Below are 18,665 nucleotides of genomic sequence, written 5' to 3'. Positions count from 1 at the left end.
CTAGACTAAACATTTAAACTACTCTAACAAACACATACATACAGTTTACCAAGGGAAAGAGACTGAAGCAGAATACAGGAAAGCAAGAAATTATAGCATTGTTTGAAATTCAGCAGATCAACAGCCTTGAGCAAACCATCAGTTTAGTTCTAACATGCCCTTCTTTAAAAGGGGTAAGGATACTAAATGTATCAAATAATGAGACTAAGTCCGTGTGTCCACCAAAGCGTTTTTTTCACGCTAGAACGCCAGGAGCGTAACGAAGCGATGAGCGAGTATTTATCGCTCAAGCGCTGAGCACTCAGCGTTTTTTACAGGTCGCCGAGAGTTTTTACAGGTCGCCGAGAGTTGAAGAATTACAGTTGGTCTACACCGACCAACTGTCACAACATTCTGTACAACAACGACATCAACAGCAGAGCTAACAAAATGGATGAAAAAATTATATTGCTGGTCTCCGAGCATACGTGTCTATACCAGATGACATCCCTGTATTACCACAATGTGAATTTTAAAAACAGTGCTTGGAGGAACATTTCATCGGCGATGGGTCTATCAGGTAAGCGGTAGTCAGCTAAACCATAATTGAAACCCACAATTAATTGAAACCTCTTCAATTAATTCAAAATGCAGCAGCAAGGCTATTGACCAGAACCAAAAGAAGAGAACATATTACACCTATTTTAAAAACTCTACACTGGTTACCAGTGATTTATAGAATTGATTTTAAAGTCCTTTTTCTTCTTTTTAAAACATTAAATGGTCAAGGACCTCTCTATATAGCAGAGATGTTTGAAACATATAACCCTATAAGATCACTTAGATCAGCTGCAAAACTCCAATTGGTACAACCCAGTGCTCGTACTAAACAAGGGGAAGCAGCCTTTAGCTGTTATGCGGTCCGTCTTTGGAACCGTCTTCCCATTAGGTCTATACATTAAGACCTCTCCTACTATTTCCATTTTTAAATCTAGACTAAAAACTAAACTTTTCTCTGATGCCTTTTCGTTATAACTGACTTCATTTGTACTTGTATTTTTTACTTGTTTTAACTATATTGTTTACTTTGTTATGATGATGTAAAGCACATTGGACTACCTTTCTGTGTATGAAATGGGCTATATCAATAAATCTGAACCTGAACCTGAACCTAAACAGCTGATCGGTGGGGGACGGGATGTAGCTTGCAAACCGTCAAAGCTAACGTTAACTTTTATATAGCCTATACATTCTATAACGCCTGGTAATCTGAATATTTTCATTGTTTTAAGCTGTTTCACAAAATTTCTAATCTTTTTGTTCATACAAATTTCAGTAGAAAAATGTTCCACAAAAAAGTGGAAAAACCTGAGGGACACCTTCAAAAGAGAGAAAAATTAAGAGAAAGAGAGAAAGAAGTCAGGTTCAGGGACATCAGGAGGCAGTCGGAGGTGGAAATATATGTCCATCCTCAACTTCCTGGAGCCATACATTGCAGACAGGGACACCTCTAGCAATTTGAATACATCTTGTGATGAGGAGATCAGTGTTGTGGCTCTCCTTGAGTCTATGGAAACAGCAGTGGAGGTAGTGTAGTATGTTACGTGAACCTCAATGTTAAAGTGCTGCTACATCTGTTTTAATTGTGTAATAAGTGCTGCTATATCTGTACAAATAATTGTAGGATTGACATGTTAAATAAAAGGCAATTGTTTGTTATTTCTTTCAAAGGAAGGAATCATTTTTATTAGTAGTACTAGGCTATACTTTATCTGTGTGTATATATTTTTTTTAATACATTTTCTGATTTGTCCCCCACAGACATCAGATGAGAGCACACAGTCCCTGACCCAAACCCAGGCCAATACCACACAATCTCCTGACTCCCCTGATGTGCCACCACTCTGCACACCTGAAATTTCTCAACGTACTCTTGCTCCAAAGAGAGTCAAGTCAAGTCATCTTCATTTATATAGTGCTTTTAACAATGTAGATTGTTTCAAAGCTGCTTTACAGAGATAAACGTATAATAGGTAACAGATTGTTTTGGCTTTATAGCGGTTCTTGAATAATGTTATTTTCCAGCTAAAGTTAGTTTTGATTGATTCACTTCCGTCGAAAGGATAATTTGTTATTAAATTAGGGGCCGCTAAGACGACACCGTTCTCTCTACACTTTAAACGCGAACCTGTGAGAAACACTGATGGCGCTCACGTACGCATCAAGAATTAATTAATTAGTAATTCTCTACAAACCAAGCATAAGCAAACTACTTGTCCTGCCTATAAATTTGATACAGAATTTTATTTAATTTTATCACTACGGGGTAGATACGCAAATTTTCCACAACGCTTTATCTGTAGAGTGGTAAAGGGATCCTCCATAGGGAGAGGCTAGTTGGCACTTCAGCACTGCGTTGACATCGGGTCCAGGCGAAGGTCCTTCGTCAGATCTGGATACGGCCTGGATCCGGCAGGCTGCGGGAAAACCTCGGGATAAACAAAGACACTAAAATTAGCGTAGATGCCATTCTTCTTATAATGTAATGAGTACATCAGGATTCAAGGGAAGTGTTCCCAGTTCCGGCTGACCTAACAATCAATAAAACACTATCATGCACACATAAACAAACATACAAACAGACACGCACGCACACAAACACACACACAAACACACACACAAACACACACACACACACACACACACACACACAAATGACCTTTGAAATAGACACTACAAATTACTACATGTGCAACCATCAATAATTTTATTTTTTGTATGGCAGTTTGATGTATTTATGAATCTGTACATGAAAAGTGATCATTAAAATATTTATTAAAAGCATTCATCTTTCCCATTAATTTATTTTCAACTTTTGATTTAGACTACTATTTCATTTTATTCACCATGTGTAGCTTGTTATTGAAAGGAAATATGCTCATTTTCTAAGGTTATGGGTGGCTCTTAAAAGAGACTTTTTTTTTTTCATTGGTGGTGGTTCTGGATGGTACTGATGGCAGTGGTCCTGATGGTGGTGGGAGTATTTATGAGGCATTAGATGACAGAATGCTGCCATGCAACTTCACCTGCTGGAGAGGAGAAGTAGGTGGTGTATCTTTGCCTTATTTGCAGTGCTTCCCTAGAGCCATTGTTGCTGCCTGCTCGTTGGATGGGCTGCATGGCAAACTGTGGCTCTGATGGCAGGGGGCACAACTTCCTTCCTCTTCATCAGCATCCTCATAGGAAATTGTGAAGGATGCAAGTGGCCTTCACCACTGCATCTGCCACTTTTGGTGAGACATCAAGCACTTTGTGATAGAGTCTCCATTGGGCAGCAAGTATCCCAAATGTGCACTCCACCATTCGCCTCGCACGGGAAAGCTGGTAATTAAACACACGCTTCTCTCTGTCGAGGTGTTTCCCTGGGCAGGGTCGGAGAAGGTGCCTCTTCAGAGGAAAAGCCTCGTCACCCACAAACACATGTGGCACAGGCTGGAGGTCTTCTGCTCCTGGTAAAGCTGAATCTTCTGGCAGGTCAAGGGTTCCCTGGTGGAGGGCCTTACCAAAGTCGGAGGCACAGAGGGTCCCACCATCACTGCTTTTCCCGTACCCCCACATCCACCATCCGGAAAAGGTACCGGGCATCAACCACTGCTAGGCGGACGATGGAAAAGCTCCCTTTATAATTAAAATACATGGACCCTGTTGAAGATGGGGCCTGTATTCTAACATGCTTCCCATCGATTGCTCCCAGACAGTTGGGGAAGTTCCATAGCCTATGGAAGTCTTCAGCAGTCCTCTTCCAGTGGTGTTGTTCAGGGAAGGGTATGTATTCCTGAACCATGAGAGACCATATTGACTCACACACTTCTTTTACCACCCTTGCCACTGTGCAGTAACCCACCCTGTAGCTAAAAGCTATGGATCTGAATGAGTCTCCTGTAGACAGATACCTGAAATAAATACAGAAAAAAGTTGCAAAGGGCCATTAGTTATAAATTAAATAAAACATCTATTTAAATCATACTTTCATTAATTAAAGCAACACCAAGTAGCTTTTGCTCTCGGGGTCCCCCTACAGTTAGGAAACAGTATTGTCTTCTACTACTGTCGCAAAATCTGTCATGGTTACACCAGGGGATATACGTGCATTTGTTGACAAGCCGATACCACCGAACTCTGCAGAAGGAGTTCTCGTCTTGGGCAGACTGCCTGCAATCCGTGTGAAATGTCTTCATCCCAGGTACAGTGGCATATATGTCAGCATGTCATATGAACATAATTTCATGGGTTTTATTTTTTTCAAACGCAAAAAGATCGCGTAGCTCACGTTTACAAACCAGCGCCATTATAGTAGCCTATTGGCTACTGTTTGTTTTACATGATTCAATTCAATGTTTGTGTGGTAGGTAATAGCCATATATCGTCAATATTATAATAATATCAAGCAACCATAGATGAATCTGCAAATTTGAAAAATCGATTTGCATTATAGCCTGAGGCAAGACACTTTCGCCAGAAAAATAAATAAATAATCAAACATGACTATCAGCCTGCAGTCATGCAGCGTCATTAGGATAGTTATCCTAAAAGATGATTTTGTCCGTCTAATCATGTAGCTATTACTACTCCGACAGCATGACGGCCAAGTCAGCATCGGTCCCTCCTCCTCCTTTAGCTCACATCAGCGAGCGAACGCTGGGCCAATATTGATCCTCGTCCGGCCTTTGATTTTATCACTCTCCCTTTTTCACTTCCTAGTCTCCTCCGACAAAACCTCTGCCTCCTTCGGTTTAGTTGCTGCTTCAGCCGTGACAACAACAACATACAGACGCTACCAGCCGGCAAACAAACGCTAGTTGGGCTCTCACATTCGAATTTGAGGAAGTGGGGGGTGGTGGGGGAAGTGAGGTATGCCGTAAAGCAGTCGAATATTGTAGTTCTTTTGTGCTCGGGTTGTAGCCAAACCCCGAAGTTCTGTAGTGCCAGTGAAAGCGATACAGACCCCTTCAGGCTATGGACGTGTCATTCAACCTATTGTAAGTCGATGTACCATCACAAGGGTCTTGGAAATATATTATGAAGGTTGAAAAACTGCTTGGTGTTGCTTTAATTCAGTAAGACATCTAGCCTATTTATATTGTGCTTTAAATATATAAACGTATATTAAATTATTAATGCGTTTAGATGTGTACAATATAGCCTAGATATCAGTTATAGTTACCGCGTATCTGTATCATAGCAACGAAGCGTCTCAACTGAAAAAACGCTGCGCTGCCAAAACGCTCTCAAGCGCTCACAGCTCGGCATTTTCAGCAGAGCTGGCTAAAAACGCTTTGGTGGACACACGGCCTAAGTTTGATACTTGCAATGTGAAGCACTGAAAGTGAAAGAGACGTTGACACAGTTTTTCATGTTTAATACGGTAAAGCTGCTGCTTTAACCCCCGGTGCTCTTCGCGTGTCACTCAAAAATGACAGAATTTAAAAAAAAATTGTCAATGAAATTAATGCTATATTTTAGTTTGATAATGTTTTGTTATTTTCCTTGTCTGGCGCATGCTTGTGACGTAAACGCGTACGCGACGCCTTCACTGTCTAGCAGACTTTTGAGTTTTTACTCTTCAGACGGGAACGCGATGGTGGAGCGTTTTTAAGATTTCCACTCTGGAGGGTGCTTTCACTTGTTTGCGTTTTTAAGCCCCAAAAACGCCGTCGCCGTGTAAACGAAAGGCACATCCGATAAAATATTTTTACGTTTTCACCCGCGAGCGTTCTCGTTAGGGCCTTAATGTGTCCTGTAACAGGACACCAGGTTCTGCCAGAGGGTAAGCTTCAATTGTGATGTTATTTTTGGGGGAAGTTTCATAGACCTTTGTTGGGAGAGTAAATGCTAAACGTAAATTTAGCATTTAGCATTAAACGTAATTTAGCATTAAACGTAATTTAAACGTAAATTTAGCATTAAACGTAAATGCTAAACGTAAATTCTCTAAGATTATTATTCACGTCGGCACTAATGATGTTCGCCAAATTTAATATTAAAGAGGTGTGTGAACTCGCAAGTACGATGTCAAGCACTGTAATTTGCTCTGGCCGCGTTCCTGTTCGCAGGAGTGATGAGATAGTTAGTAGATTGTGTTCTGGCTGTCTGGGTGGTGTCCGCGAAATAATATAGAATTCATAGACAATTGGAAAAGTTTTTGGGGCAAACCTGACCTGTTGAAAAGTGATGGTGCGTCTCTTCTCTCTAATTTGTCTCATAGTCTTAGAGATAAAACATGAAAATCTGGGGCTCAGGTCAGGAAGCAGACAGACTGGCTTAACCAACCGTCTGCTAGCGGCCTCACGTCACCAAGGTCAGATAAATCCCATCACATAGAGACTCTTTCACCTAGATATCATCATATAGAGACTGTGTCTGTTCCCCGAATTTGGAAATCCCAAAAATTCAAACTGATCTAAGGTTAAAAATGTAATTGATGTTCAACAAATAAAAAACAGGGACAATACAGATGAGCAAATGATAAAGCTTGGGTTACTGAATATTCGATCTCTTACTTCAAAAGCACTAATAGTTAATGATATGATTTCAGATTATAACCTAGATCTGCTGTGTTTGACAGAAACCTGGCTAAAACCAAACGATTACATTGCTTTAAATGAGTCAACCCCACAAGATTACAGTTATAAACATGAACCTCGTTTGAAACGCAAAGGAGGAGGTGTTGCTGTAATTTATAGTAATATTTTAAGCCACTAAGAAATCTAGTTTTAAATATAATTCTTTTGAAGTGTTGGTGCTTAATTTAAAAATATATAGTGTAAATGATAAATCACATTTGAAAATTCCATTTGAAAACACCAAAGGCACCATATAGACTTTATCAAAGAATTTGCGGACTTTCTATCAGAATTAGTATTGGCTGCAGATAAAGTACTAATTGTTGGTGATTTTAATATACACATAGATAATGAAAAAGATGCATTAGGATTGGCATTTAAAGACATTGTAAACTCAATTGGAGTTAGACAACATGTGTCAGGACCTACTCATTGCCGTAATCATACTCTAGATCTAATACTATCACATGGAATAGATGTTGATGCCGTTGAAATTCTGCAGCAGGGCGATGACATCTCAGATCATTATCTAGTCTCATGTAAATTACATTTAGCCAAGGCTGCAAAGCCGACTCCGTGTTATAAATATGTTAGACCTATAACTTCTGCCACTAAAGATTGCTTTATCAATAATCTTCCTAATCAGTTTCATCATCTCAGCATCCCGGATAGCTTAGAAGAACTCGATATTGCAACAGAAACTTTTAACTCTCTCTTTTCCAGCACTTTAGACACAGTTGCTCCGCTGCGCTTAAAGAAGATTAAAGAACATAGTCCAACGCTGTGGCACAACGAGCACACTCAGGCCCTTAAGAGAGCAGCCAGAAAAATGGAGCGCAACTGGAAGAAAACAAAACTAGAGATATTTCGGATTTCATGGAAGGAGAGCTTGATTGCTTACAGAGAGGCTTTAAAAGCTGCTAGATCTGCCTATTTTTCAACCCTATTAGAAGAAAATAAACATAATCCTAGGTATGTATTTGAAACAGTGGCTAAACTAACGAAAAAGAAAGCTTCAAGCCCAGAAGTTTCCAAACAACACAGCAGTAATGACTTTATGACCTTCTTCACTTATAAGATCGATAATATCAGGGACAAAATTATAACTATGCAACTGTCTAATATAGTATCGCATCAGGAAGTGCATTGTAGTCTCCCTGAGATAGATTTTATTCATTCATTGCTATAGGAGAGGAAGAATTTTGCAAACTCGTCAAATCATCTAAATCGACAACTTGTATGTTAGACCCTAAACCGACTAAAGGCAAGTTCACACTACAGGATTTTAAAACGTCGGGCTGAACTGTGCGGTTCACACTACATGACTTGCTCTCTGTGAAATCAGGAGTGTTCAAGTTGTTGAGCTGTTCACACCACACGACACAACGTGATTGATCCGCAACAGGAGGTAACGCACTACACGAGTCTTTGTTTGAATATGGACGTCAGACAGAAATTAGTGCTGCAAACTGTTTGCGCGATGATTTGCTCTGAAAAAACAAACAAACGCTATTTTCCATAGAAGACGGTATATAAACTGTATTTTCCCAGTGACCTCAACCCATGCCTTGCTCTGATTGGCTGTAGCTCATGACATCACATGTGGTTGAGTCGTGCGACAGCTCCGGATATCTGGCATGCTAGATATTTTTCTGGGCTCAGCGACGCGTCTGCGAGCGTCTTTGATGCGTTGTTGGCTCTTTCATACTAACAGATTGGCGAGCGTTCATCGGCCGCTAATCCCCCGCGATTTGCAGGTGATAACACCCCGACCTGTCGGCGAGCTCAACGATTTGCAAATCGGGCTTAAAATCCTGTAGTGTGAACTAGGCATTAGCTGCTAAAAGAGATGCTTCCAGATGTCATAGATCCTCTTCTTAATATTATTAATTCACCTTTGTCTCTAGGATACGTACCGAAAACATTTAAGCTAGCTATGATTAAACCGCTTGTTAAAAAAACGCAACTTGATCCCACAAAATTAGTCAATTACAGGCCGATCTCAAATCTACCTTTTCTGTCAAAGATATTAGAAAAAGCAGTATCCTCACAACTGCGTTCCTTTCTTGAAAGAAATTATATCTGCGAGGATTTTCAGTCCGGATTTAGACTTTGGAATAGTTAGTCTGATTGGTCCAGACGCTACAACTGTTTTAATTATTCTTATTTCTTTTGATTATTTTAATTTCTTCTATGTAAAGCACTTTGAATTACCATTGTGTATGAAATGTGCTATATAAATAAACTTGCCTTGCCTTGTTGCTGCTGTAGTTGCTGCTGGCACATCAAAGTAAATTCTTCTGATATGTAATGCGTCTCTTGACTGTTTCGGTGGCTACCTTTCTGAATTACCTTTCCTTTACACCATTGATTTAAGAACCTGTGATTCATCATTGCTGGACCACTGTGACCCAAATTGTCTATTTGTTGAGCCAAATAAGTGACTAAAGAGACAGAAGTGACTTTTGCTTGATTCATTAGTTCTGACACTGTCATTTCTGCACTTGTATCAAGCAAAAAATCAATGTCTTTATCTTGTATGCTACCTTTCACAAAAATTATTTTGTCATTGTGATGGATTACAGGGGAAAGGTAGCTACTCACAGCCCCAAAAATTTGTTTTTTTTCCTGTTCTTGTTGCGCTCTTAGAAGAGCCTGAGCAAGCTGTCCTAAAGTTTCAGTGGACACTGGCGAAACTACTTCAGGGTTGTGGGCGGGCTGAGAAGGAGCAGAATTATGCATAGTATTTCTTCTACTAGCTTGCAACTTCTTTCTACACTCTTTCTCCCAGTGTCCTAATTTTTCACAGTAGTTGCATTTGCCTTCTCTTTTAGGCCATCTATTGTCTTGATTCGTTGTGCTAAACGTAGCTGCTGCTGCTACTCTCACTTTGGCCTGAACGTCATCTCTTTCCCATGTAGCTAACCTGTCTAGGTTACTTCTGAGAGTTCTGTTAAACCAAGTTAGATCTAGGAATGGCCAGGCTCTTCTGTACTCAGCTAAAAGGTCATCTGACCAGATGCGGACTAGGGGTCCTTTGTCATCTAACACACTTTCAGGATCATCAACTATTCCACTGTAAGTTACGGCTGACTGACAAAACATTTCAGTGTATTCACTTACAGTTTCTTCTTTCCTTTGCACACAGTTAGTGATTCTGGACCAATCTATTTTGGGTCCCATGATATTCTTAAAATTTTTCAAAACACCTCTCAAATCACCTTTACTGGCATGTTGTAGTTCAGAAGTATCAGCAGCGCTTCTTCTGCTAGCGCCACATACAGTACCTTTACTGAATCCACAGGCTCATCAGTTACTGTTTGGATGGCTACATCTGTTTCAAACACTCTTAGAAAAAAAGGTTCTATATAGAACCTAAAAAGGTTCTATAGGCGCTTCGTATTTGGAACCCCTAAAAGGTTCTACACTCTTAGAAAAAAAGGGTTCATTGTGGTTCTATATAGAACCATAGGGTTCTTTACTCAACTCCAAAGAACCTTTTATGCTAAAAAGGTTCTATAATGACAAGAAAGAACCCTTTCTTGGGTTCTGTATAGAACCTTTTAGGGGTTCCAAATATGAAGCGCCTATAGAACCTTTTAAGGTTCTATATAGAACCTTTTCTTCTAAGAGTGAAGAAAGCTTGTACATCAGGATAATTGTTATCAGGCTGGCTAACTTCTTCCACATCATTTTTTTCTGCAGCTTAGTTGCTGTTTAATTTCTTAGTCAAAGAGGATACTCTAGCATGGAGCTCTTTGATCTGTTTCTCTAGCTCTGAGTTACGCAGAGACTGTTGTGTAGGTAGTGCTAAACCAAATTCTCTGTGGCAGCAGATAATGCCTCTCACATTGTTCTTGAGAATACTTGCTCCTAGTACCTTTTACAAACATCTACCGACCAAGTCTTGTCTGGATGAATTTCATATTTCTGAGTTAGTTCTTGTCTAACTTACTCAGTGACTATTAGGTTCAATTGTACTCCACTAACAGTGGTTTGAATTCGCTATCTGACCACAAAGGAGTCGCAAGACCAACTCTTTCAGTTGTGGGGATCAGTCTAGCATTTTTTTCTAAACATTTTGTGAGTTTCTTTGTTACCACACAATCAAAAACTCTAAAAACCTCTCTGATCAACAGAGGGTACACTTGTTAACACATCAATTACTGTTAACCTTCCTTGGCAGAGTAAAGGATAACACAAATTACTAGCACTTTATGTAATCTTCCCTGCCTGATAACCAATAATATTCTCTGCCGAAACAGAGGATAACCAACATTAGCACATAATGCTAATCTTCCCTGCCTGAACAGAGGCTAAACAATTATTCCCTGCCTAAACAGAGGATAAACAATATTAACACGCAATGCTAATCTTCCCTGCCAGAACAGAGGATAACTTAGTTAACCAAACTCTACAGCTTTCTGTTAATTCTTTTCTGACGGCACAGAGGATAACAAATTTGTACTGGTCTTAATGGTTATTTTGGATAGAGTAGCACTCACCAACCCTTGGTTGTACAGAAAAATTATTTTAGTCATTTGCTAATCCTGAACCTTTTTTAAAGGAGCATTTCACCCGTGGGAACATTAATCTTTATTGAAAGTGGGTTATATATGTAGTCGAAATGTAAAATAATTTTCGAATTTGGTGCCTTCTTGACCGAGAAAAGACTGAAAGTAACTTTAGGGCGCGTTTGTATGAAAGACAACAACTCCCACAATGCACCACATTGCAAAGCTCCACAAGCCACTCCCACTAATCTAGAACGGCGCATATGAGGTATCCGCCTATCAGAGAAATCACTCTTCCGTCTACAAAGCTAGCTAACCACCAGAGCTTGAAATTAATTTCACGCAAACATTAAAGCTAGTTGGCGAACTCATTAGTGAATTACTCCTCGTTTGTATTTATTTAGAAATGGTGAATTATTGCATGGTACCGGGATGTTCAGTCAGAACATATGCGGTACGGAACTATGATCGTCTGATTCAGAGATTTCGTCCAGGAGAAATTGGCATCGTTGAAATTCTTTGCAGCAGACGGACTCTATCTCTGTGTCCGTATGCGCACAGGCACCACCAGTCCGCCCCAGCTCGAGCCAGTCCGGGCTTCTCGTCCGCGACAGGCAGGTCTTCTGCCTCGGCTGCACTCTGCAGAAGCCGCCGGCGCTTCCTGTTCCTCCATCAGCCTCAGCTGCTCTTCGCTATATTGCGGCTCGTACAGATAGCCACGAACATCTGTTTCGAGCAACAGACTTTCAAAATCCTCTTCTTGCATATCATGAGTTGTTCCTCCAGCCATTCTCGTAAATCTGACTCCATAAGCGCTTGTCAGCTTAGCTACATAGCTTCCAAACAAGATGGCGGATATTTAGGGGCCATGCCCGTAGGGCAAGGCACCTATTGTATCCGTTAGTTTTCTTATTAGGGGCCATGCCCGTAGGGCAAGGCACCTATTGTATCCGTTAGTTTTCTTATTATTATTATTATTCCTCCTCTGTAAGTCTATGGCAGCCCTATGAACCGTATGCTAAGTGTCTAGCTTAGCATGCTAACCTTGTTAACTTGCTTTCGTGTGCTCATTCTTACACTGAAACATCTCTGCAGCTTCCTAAACCAGCATCCTATGAGTGGCGCAAGTTGTTAAACCATGTGCTGTGAATCCAGAACCATTCTGGTCGTGGGTTCGATTCCTGCTTGGGATGACTATGTTAAATTGTGTATTATGTTGTGTCTTTTCCTGTATTGTTCTAATCTTTTGCTCGTATGGCTCCGCACTGCTCTTGGTGCTTAAATGCTTGCTGCACTGCTCTGCTTACAGTACTTGCTGTGCTTGATGTAAATTGACATGTACATTCAATTTCAGATTTTTTGCTCTTACGGCTCCGCACTGCTCTTGGTGCTTTAATGTTTGCTGCACTGCTGTGCTTGATGTACATTAACATGTACATTAAATGTCATATTTTTTGCTCTTACGGCTCCGCACTGCTCTTGTTGCTAAAATGCGTGCTGCACTGCTGTGCTGACAGTACTTGTTGTGCTTGATGTACATTAACATGTACATTAAATGTCATATTTTTTGCTCTTACGGCTCTGCACTGCTCTTGGTGCATAAATTATTGCTGCACTGCTGTGCTTACAGTACTTGCTGTGCTCTATGTACATTAATATGTTCATAACATTTAAGATGTTTTGCTCTTATGGCTCCGCACTGCTCTAGGTGATTAAATTGTTACTGTGCTGCTGTGCTTGCAGTACTTGCTGTGCTGCTGTACATGATGTGCTGGCTGTGCTATATGTGCGCCATGCTTGGTCTGCTTGCTCTGGCCTGCAGGGCATGGCCCCGTGTTGCTGCCTGCAGCTATATTTATTATTCTTCCTCCTCTGTAAGTCTATGGCAGCCCTATGAACCGTACATAGGAAAATTATGAAATTCGGCACAGTTATAGATATGACCATGAATAGTAATTGGACCAAATTTGGAGTCTGTTGGACACACTCTATAGCGCCACCACCAGTTCAAAAATTCAACATTGAAATGGCTGTAACTTTTGAACCATTTGATCCACAAAAATGAGACATAGTACACCTGATTGCTCTCATCATACTGATCTGATCCAATATAATACATTAAGACCACGCGCATTACAGTAGCAGCCATTTTCAAAAGTACAGTAATCAATCTGATTGCTACTACTCATTCAAAATTGATCCAAATTGGTCCACATTTTGCTCAAATGATCTTTGGACTGAGCTGCATAAAAGTACTGTGCCCGAATTTTTTTATTCGTCATTGTTCAAAAGTTATGACGTCACAAAGTTAATGAGGTCGACCCAAAATTGGTTCAGAGGCTGTATCTCGGCCAAACTTTAATGCATTGAAATGAAAATTGGTATGCTTCATCGGAAGCTTGATCTGAGGGTCCATGCCAAAGTTGGAAACAGTGCCACCTACTGGTCATGAGATACGAAAAATGGCTATTTTGGCCAATAACTCGTGAACGGTTTGTCAGAAAATTATAAACTTGATGTCAATCGATTCCTTGGATCATGCCAAATCTGTCGATATAGATTTTGCCATGGTGGGCAGTACCAAAGAGTATAGAAGAACAAGAGGCGAAACTCTGATGCTTTCTGGGTAACAGCCACTAGGTGGCGCGGCCGCCATTTTGGGGTGAAGATTCCAACTAGAGTTACTGGACAACAGCACAGATAACAGTTACCGTAACAGTTACACATAAACAAACAGAATGACAACGAAGTCCAAGTGGAATAAAAGAAAGCAGTGCTCGGCAATAAACTGCAAAAACTATCAGTTGCCTTTCATCGGTTTCCCAAAGACCCTGACAGGTAAATTTGGCCTTTATGGCATGCAACTTATATATTGGTATTAATTCAGTGTTTGAAATGCTAATACTTGAACTTCAAAGAATGTCAAACCAAACTGAAGGTTTTGTGGGGAAAAGAAGACTTGTCTAAGTCTGTGAAATAAACTGTTAAACGGGATTTGATGATCACTAGTCTAGTGATTGTATGTTATTATATGTTGTCATCATTCAGTTAGGTCAGGATTTGATCTTTAATGTACTTTTTATATATATAAAGCAGCTGATATTGCCATAGCGACAGCAAGAAGCTAGTGGATAGTGATGGGAAGTCCGGCTCTTTTCAAAGAATCGGCTCTTAGAGCCGGCTCCTTCGCGAACGACACATCACTAGTAGTGGACTGCCGAGTCGCTTTCACCCCAAAATGGCGGAAACGTAGGGCTGCTGCTGGGCGCTGGTGTTGCAATGGAACGTTCTATTGGCTTTCACTTCTTGTCAATATACGTTCTTTGGCGGTACCATGTGTCCGCCATTTTGAATTTTGTCGTAATTTGCAATATCTTTTAAACTATTTGAATTTTTTTCACCAAATTTGGTATGGATCATCATTATCATGACCTGAAGGTACCTGATAAGTTTTATCAAAGCGCCACCTAGTGTTCCAGAGATATAATGTTTTTTTTTGCAAAAACGCTTATAACTTTTGCAAACATTGCTTGAAATTTGATTTCTGTATGCCATTATATTCCTTGGCTTATGCCGATTCCAACGATGTCTCATTTGTCATTTTCCAACAATGTGACTGGCCGCCATATTGGAACCAATGTAAAACAGTTATTTTGCTACTTCTCTTTCAAAATTGGTTCAAAATTGTCCAAAATTTGCTCACATGATCTATGGACAAAGCCGCACAGAAGTACTGTCCCCAATTTTTCATATTCATCTCTGTTCAAAAGTTATGATGTCACAAAGTTAACGAGGATGACCCTAAATTGGTTCAGAGGCTGTAACTTGTAAACAATTGAAGTGAAAATTATAAAATTGGTGTCTATCGACTCCTTGCATCATGACGAATCCGTGGATATATAATTTGTACCATGTACCACATCATAAGTAATTAGCTACATTAGCATTAAGTTAGCTTAGCATGCTAATCTTGTTAACTTGCTTTCGTGTGCTCATTCTTACACTGAAACCTCTCTGCAGCTTCCTAAACCAGCATCCTCCGAGTGGCGCAAGCTGCTAAACCATGTGCTATAAATCCCGAACCATTCTGGTCGTGGGTACAAATCCCTCTTGGGGTGACTTTGTCAAATTGTATATTATGTGATGTCTATTCCTGTGTTGTTCTAATCTTTTGCTCTTATGGCTCCGCACTGCTCTTTGTGCTTAAATGCTTGCTGCACTGCTGTGCTTACAGTACTTGCTGTGCTCTATGTACATTAACATGTTCATAACATTTAAGATGTTTTGCTCTTATGGCTCCGCACTGCTCTAGGTGATTAAATTGTTACTGTGCTGCTGTGCTTGCAGTACTTGCTGTGCTGCTGTACATGATGTGCTGGCTGTGCTATATGTGCGCCATGCTTGGTCTGCTTGCTGTGGCCTGCAGGGCATGGCCCCGTGTTGCTGCTTGCAGCTATATTTATTTTAGTTTCTGTAAGTTTAATCCCACCCAATGATCTGTAATAGCCTGTAGGGCGAGTGGGTCCCACCCCCTGGAATAATAAGAAGATAGTGTTTGTAGTCTCTACACTTTTCAATGAAATGTGACTTCCTGCTTATTATGACGCAAAATGAAATTTTTTACGTCATAATAAGCAGGAAGTAAAACACTTAAATCCTTATTTCTCCCATCTCAGGGAAAAATAAAGGAAAAATCCACGATCATTATAATATATGACTGGGTTTCTAACAATACAAAGCTTAATGCAAATGAGTGAAGTGTCCCTTTAATCCTTTTTGTACTGAGAATGTTTTAAGCTCTGAAAATTGCAGGATGTTTTGAATGGTACATACAGTATACCAAAAGAAAAAGGAAAATTTGATTTCTCATGTCATAACTCCTTTAAGGATAGTATGGTTTCAGATGAAGGACCTAAGGATTCCTAATAGCAACCTATGTGCATGTGTAGCTTCAAGCAACTTCTGAGCCAAATGGATGGAGCTTGACCTAGTCCAGCTCCACCTCTGTAAATCTAAAGGGTGGAGCTTGACATAATTTGATTATGGGGATAGGGTTAAGGTTAGGGTGTTGTTGGACATTCTAGCTCCACAAATTAAGTCCAGCAAGGGAAGGCTAGACACTGACCTTTGCAGTAAGCAGCCAAAAGAACAAACATACACGTTGGATTGGATGTACAATATATCTTTATGGGATGAAAATAGTATCTAAATGATTAACTCATGCAAGCACAATTATCAATGAACTTGATACATGTTGCAAATATGTTTTATCCATGCCTTTCAACTTGCGTGTGCAAAATTCAAAATTGAATGAATGTGTAGCAATTTGTACAAATGCAGACATTTTTGTGAATACAAATGTTTTCTTTTATGTTAGTATATCATAATTTGCGCATGCAACACAGAAGATGTGCATGTGTGGATCAGATGACACGCATGCATTCATTGCCGTTTTTTCTGAGTCTATCTCATTTGATTCATTTGGATTTTGAGACTTTCTTTTTGCTGTTTTTAAGACAACCCACACACAAACAACTACAAATGAATAGGTCTGGTGCTGATTATTAATGTGTGCACAACTACCCATCTATTTGACAAATTCACAAATGTGCGTTGCTACATTTAAACCAATACAATACAACTTGTTTGTGCAAAATCCAGAATCACATGAATGTGCAGCATTTTGTACAAATAGAGACATAGATGTTAATACAAAACCTCGATTTTGTATTAATGTAGGCCAGAATGTGTGCATGCAACAAGTAAGATGTGCATTTGTGGATCAGGTGACACGTGTGCCACTGAACGTTTCTGAGTCGATCCTATTTGATTCATTTGGATTTTGAGACTTTCATTTCGCCGGTTTCGCCTGGCACGATCCACACACAGCTGTCTGAGAAAACCTGCAACCACTAGATGGCAGTATTCTGCTAAAACAGACAACGGCAGTGTAATCAAGCATTCTTCCCCATTTAAGACGCTTAATGTGAGTGATATTGAAGCACCAAATTTAGTACACAATATAGGCCTACCTTATTAATAAAGCATACGTGATAGAGGCAAATAGATTAAATCAGATTATGAACAACACCCATAGAAAACCACTATAAAACGCTTAACGTGCAATGGCACGTTGCATGTTCAATAAGGTGTTTTGGCTACTGAGTTATAATCACCGTCTTACTGCATTGACGTTAAGCTTTTTCGTAATAATAGGCTCTATGGGAGGAAAACTATATAGCCTACAGAGCCTATATTAATGTTTCACGTTATCTCAGGTTTTCACAAGACAGCTGTGTGTGGATCGTGCCAGGCGAAACCGGCAAAAACCTGATCCACAAATGCACATCTTACTTGTTGCATGCACACATTCTGGCCTACATTAATACAAAATTGAGGTTTTGTATAAACAACTATGTCTCTATTTGTACAAAATGCTGCACATTCATGTGATTCTGGATTTTGCACACACAAGTTGCATTGTATTGGATTAAATGTAGTGACGCACATTTGTGAATTTGTCAAATAGATGGGTAGTTGTGCACACATTAATAATCAGCACCAGGCCTATTCATTTGTAGTTGTTTGTGTGAGGGTTGTGAAATGCTTAAAAACAGCGAAAAGAGTCTCAAAATCCAAATGAATCAAATGAGATAGACTCAGAAAAAACGGCAATGAATGCACGCTTGTCACCTGACTCACACATGCACATCTTCTTTGTTGCATGCGCAAATTATGATACACTAATACAAAAGAAAACATTTAAAAAATGTCTGTATTTGTACAAATTGCTACACATTCATTCAATTTTGAATTTTGCACACGCACGTTGAAAGGCATGGATAAAACATTTGCAACATATATCAAGTTATTTGATAATTGTGCTTGCATGAGTTAATCATTTAGATACTATTTTCATCCCATATATCTTTATCTCTTTCATAGTCCTTTACAATTACTTTTGAATTTGTGTTTTTCCATTTTGTCATATTTAATTATTTTCTTGTGCTGTGTCTTTACAAGAAAGTTAATGTCTCCATCTCAAGATTTTAAATGTTACAGGATGATGTTGAAGCAGTAATTTATACTTAATATAATACAATACAGTTGTCAACATTTGAAGTGGACCAAAACCTTTCATCAAAGTTATACACAAATTGTGAACAATACCCGTTCTTGTCTTAGGACAACTTTGATTAACTTTTTTGATCCACTTCAAATGTTGTGTACTGTAAAAAACTATGCTCTGCTCCTTTTTAACATCACTTCATCTCTTGCTTCCATCTCTTCCCGTCTTTACCTGATTGATCTACTTTGTTGACCTTTACGATACCACACTGTGGTTGTGAGAGGCACTGTAGTGGTGAGAGGTTTAGCATGGCCAAAACTAGTATTCCTGGCAATTGCGCTGGTGTAGGCAAGATGGTTGATTACTTTTATTATAGCACCACCCTGTGGCTGATTCTCAAAACATTTGACACACTGCCTAATCTCTCTGCAATTTTAAAATGGTCAGCCATTTTATAAATGTTTAATAATTTCTAAATAA

At 39.7% G+C, this 18,665-nt stretch overlaps 1 protein-coding gene across 1 annotated transcript in view; it reads right to left on the bottom strand.

The window, feature by feature from the left end:
* The window catches only part of LOC306989040 (uncharacterized protein), a gene marked incomplete at its 3' end in the record, with an annotated part of 978,518 nt that overhangs the window by 293,427 nt on the left and 666,426 nt on the right, over nucleotides 1-18,665 (bottom strand). The gene's annotated exons all lie outside the window — the stretch shown is intronic.

Source organism: Phoxinus phoxinus (assembly GCF_949152265.1).
Source record: "Phoxinus phoxinus genome assembly, chromosome: 21".
Lineage (NCBI taxonomy): Eukaryota > Metazoa > Chordata > Actinopteri > Cypriniformes > Leuciscidae > Phoxinus > Phoxinus phoxinus.
Note: the sequence above shows the minus strand (reverse complement) of the source record. Positions and strands in the feature narration are given on the sequence as shown.